The sequence below is a fragment of the Hordeum vulgare genome, chromosome 7H, assembly GCF_904849725.1.
Source record: "Hordeum vulgare subsp. vulgare chromosome 7H, MorexV3_pseudomolecules_assembly, whole genome shotgun sequence".
Lineage (NCBI taxonomy): Eukaryota > Viridiplantae > Streptophyta > Magnoliopsida > Poales > Poaceae > Hordeum > Hordeum vulgare.
Window position 1 is genome coordinate 145,250,845 of NC_058524.1, and position 4,423 is coordinate 145,255,267.

The window sequence follows — 4,423 nt, forward strand, 5'->3', positions numbered from 1 at the left end:
TCCACGTGGCCTGTGCGGGTAGCCCGGGCATGAGGTTCTTTAGTCCCGGTTGGTCACTGTTGGGGAACGTCGCATGGGAAACAAAAATTTTCCTACGCGCACGAAGATCTATCATGGTGATGTCCATCTACGAGAGGGGATGTGTGATCTACGTACCCTTGTAGACCGTACAGCAGAAGCGTTAGTGAACGCGGTTGATGTAGTGGAACGTCCTCACGTCCCTCGATCCGCCCCGCGAACCGTCCCGCGATCAGTCCCACGATCTAGTGCCGAACGGACGGCACCTCCGCGTTCAGCACACGTACAGCTCGACGATGATCTCGGCCTTCTTGATCCAGCAAGAGAGACAGAGAGGTAGAAGAGTTCTCTGGCAGCATGACGGCGCTCCGGAGGTTGGTGGTGATCTTATCTCAGCAGGGCTCCGCCCGAGCTCCGTAGAAACGCGATCTAGAGGAAAAACCGTGGAGGTATGTGGTCGGGCTGCCGTGGAAAAGTCGTCTCAAATCAGCCCTAAAACCTCCGTATATATAGGGAAGCCTTGCCTTGGGGTCCAAGGACTCCCAAGGGGGTCGGCCGAGCCTAAGGGGGGAACCCTCCCCTTCCAAACCGAGTCCAACTAGGTTTGGAAGGAGGAGTCCTTCCCCCTTTTCCCACCTCCTCTTTTTTTCCTTTTCTCTTTGATTTTCTTCCTATGGCGCATAGGGCCTTCTTGGGCTGTCCCACCAGCCCACTAAAGGCTGGTGCGCCACCCCCAAGGCCTATGGGCTTCCCCGGGGTGGGTTGCCCCCCGGTGAACTCCCGGAACCCATTCGTCATTCCCGGAACATTCCCGGTAACTCCGAAAACCTTCCGGTAATCAAATGAGGTCATCCTATATATCAATCTTTGTTTCCGGACCATTCCGGAAACCCTCGTGACGTCCGTGATCTCATCCGGGACTCCGAACAACATTCGGTAACCAACCATATAACTCAAATACGCATAAAACAACGTCGAACCTTAAGTGTGCAGACCCTGCGGGTTCGAGAACTATGTAGACATGTCCCGAGAGACTCCTTGGTCAATATCCAATAGAGGGACCTGGATGCCCATATTGGATCCTACATATTCTATGAAGATCTTATCGTTTGAACCTCAGTGCCAAGGATTCATATAATCCCGTATGTCATTCCCTTTGTCCTTCGGTATGTTACTTGCCCGAGATTCGATCGTCAGTATCCGTATACCTATTTCAATCTCGTTTACCGGCAAGTCTCTTTACTCGTTCCTAATACAAGATCCCGCAACTTACATTAAGTCACATTGCTTGCAAGGCTTGTGTGTGATGTTGTATTACCGAGTGGGCCCCGAGATACCTCTCCGTCACACGGAGTGACAAATCCCAGTCTCGATCCATACTAACTCAACGAACACCTTCGGAGATACCTGTAGAGCATCTTTATAGTCACCCAGTTACGTTGCGACGTTTGATACACACAAAGTATTCCTCCGGTGTCAGTGAGTTATATGATCTCATGGTCATAGGAACAAATACTTGACACACAGAAAACAGTAGCAACAAAATGACACGATCAACATGCTACGTCTATTAGTTTGGGTCTAGTCCATCACGTGATTCTCTTAATGACGTGATCCAGTTATCAAGCAACAACACCTTGTTCATAATCAGAAGACACTGACTATCTTTGATCAACTGGCTAGCCAACTAGAGGCTTGCTAGGGACAGTGTTTTGTCTATGTATCCACACATGTATATAAGTCTTCATTCAATACAATTATAGCATGGATAATAAACGATTATCTTGATACAGGAATTATAATAATAACTATATTTATTATTGCCTCTAGGGCATAATTCCAACAGTCTCCCACTTGCACTAGAGTCAATAATCTAGCCCTCACATCATCATGTGAATTACATTGTTATAAATCTAACACCCATACAGTTCTGGTGTTGATCATGCTTTGCCCGTGGAAGAGGTTTAGTCAGACGGGTCTGCTACATTCAGATCTGTTTGCACTTTGCATATATTCACGTCCTCCCCTTCGACGTAGTCGCGGATGAGGTTGAAGCGTCGTTTGATGTGTCTGGACTTCTTGTGAAACCGTGGTTCCTTTGCTAGAGCAATGGCACCCGTGTTGTCACAGAACAAGGTTTTTGGATTCAGTGCGCTTGGCACCACTCCAAGATCCGTCATGAACTGTTTCATCCAGACACCCTCCTTAGCCGCCTCCGAGGCAGCCTTGTACTCTTCTTCACATGTAGAATCTGCTACGATGCTCTGCTTGGAACTGCACCAGCTTACCGCACCCCCATTAAGAATAAATACGTATCCGGTCTGCGACTTAGAGTCGTCCGGATCTGTGTCAAAGCTTGCATCGACGTAACCCTTTACGGCGAGCTCTTTGTCACCTCCATACACGAGAAACGTCTCCTTAGTCCTTTTCAGGTACTTCAGGATATTCTTGACCGCCGTCCAGTGATCCACTCCTGGATTACTCTGGAACCTGCCTGCCATACTTATGGCCAGGCTTACGTCCGGTCTAGTGCACAGCATTGCATACATGATAGAACCTATGGCTGAAGCATAGGGGACGGTGCTCATATGCTCTCTATCCTCATCAGTTGTTGGGCACTGAGTCTTACTCAATCTCGTACCTTGTAAAACTGGCAAGAACCCTTTCTTGGACTGTTCCATTTTGAACCTCTTCACAACTTTATCAAGGTATGTGCTTTGTGAAAGTCCTATCAGGCGCTTTGATCTATCCATGTAGATCTTAATGCTTAGAATGTAAGCAACTTCTCCTAGGTCCTTCATAGAGAAACTTTATTTCAAGTAATCCTTTATGCTCTCCAAAAACTCTACGTTGTTTCCAATCAGCAATATGTCATCCACATATAATATTAGAAACGCCACAGAGCTCCCACTCACTTTCTTGTAAATACAAGATTCTCCAACCACTTGTATAAACCCAAATGCTTTGATCACCTCATCAAAGCGTTTGTTCCAACTCCGAGATGCTTGCACCAGTCCATAAATGGATCGCTGGAGCTTGCACACCTTGTTCGCATTCTCAGGATCGACAAAACCTTCGGGTTGCATCATATACAACTCTTCCTTAAGGAAACCGTTAAGGAACGCCGTTTTGACATCCATCTGCCAGATCTCATAATCGAAAAATGCAGCTATTGCTAACATGATCCTGACGGACTTAAGCATCGCTACGGGTGAGAAAGTCTCATCGTAGTCAACTCCTGGAACTTGTGAAAAACCCTTTGCCACAAGTCGAGCTTTATAAACGGTCACATTGCCGTCATCGTCCGTCTTCCTCTTAAAGATCCATTTGTTCTGAATAGCCTTGCGGCCCTCAGGTAGTACTTCCAAAGTCCACACTTTGTTCTCATACATGGATCCTATCTCGGATTTCATGGCTTCTAGCCATTTGTTGGAATCTGGGCCCACCATTGCTTCTTCATAATTTGCAGGTTCATTGTTGTCTAACAACATGATTGACAAGACGGGATTACCGTACCACTCTGGAGCAGCACGTGGTCTCGTCGACCTGCGTGGTTCAACAGAAACTTGAACTGGAGTTTCATGATCATCATCATTAACTTCCTCCTCAACCGGCGTCGCAACGACAGAGGTTTCCCCTTGCCCTGCGCCACCATCTAGAGGGATGAGAGGTTCGACAACGTCATCAAGTTCTATCTTCCTCCCACTCAATTCTCTCGAGAGAAACTCCTTCTCGAGAAAAGCTCCGTTTTTCGCAACAAACACTTTGCCCTCGGATTTGAGATAGAAGGTGTACCCAACTGTCTCTTTTGGGTAACCTATGAAGATGCACTTTTCCGCTTTGGGTTCCAGCTTTTCAGGCTAAAGCTTTTTGACATAAGCATCACATCCCCAAACTTTAAGAAACGACAACTTTGGCCTTTTGCCATACCACAGTTCGTATGGTGTCGTCTCAACGGATTTTGATGGTGCCCTATTGAAAGTGAATGCAGCTGTTTCTAATGCATAACCCCAAAACGATAACGACAAATCGGTAAGAGACATCATAGATCGCACCATCTCTTATAAAGTACGATTACGACGTTCGGACACACCATTACGCTGTGGTGTTCCAGGCGGTGTCAACCGTGAAACAATTCCACATTGTCTTAAGTGAGCACCAAACTCGAAACTCAGATATTCACCCCCACGATCAGACCGTAGGAACTTGATCTTCTTGTTACGATGATTTTCAACTTCACTCCGAAATTGCTTGAACTTTTCAAATGTTTCAGACTTGTGCTTCATTAAGTAGACATAACCATATCTACTCAAATCGTCAGTGAAGGTGAGAAAATAACGATATCCGTCGTGTGCCTCTACGCTCATCGGACCACACACATCGGTATGTATGATTTCCCACAAGT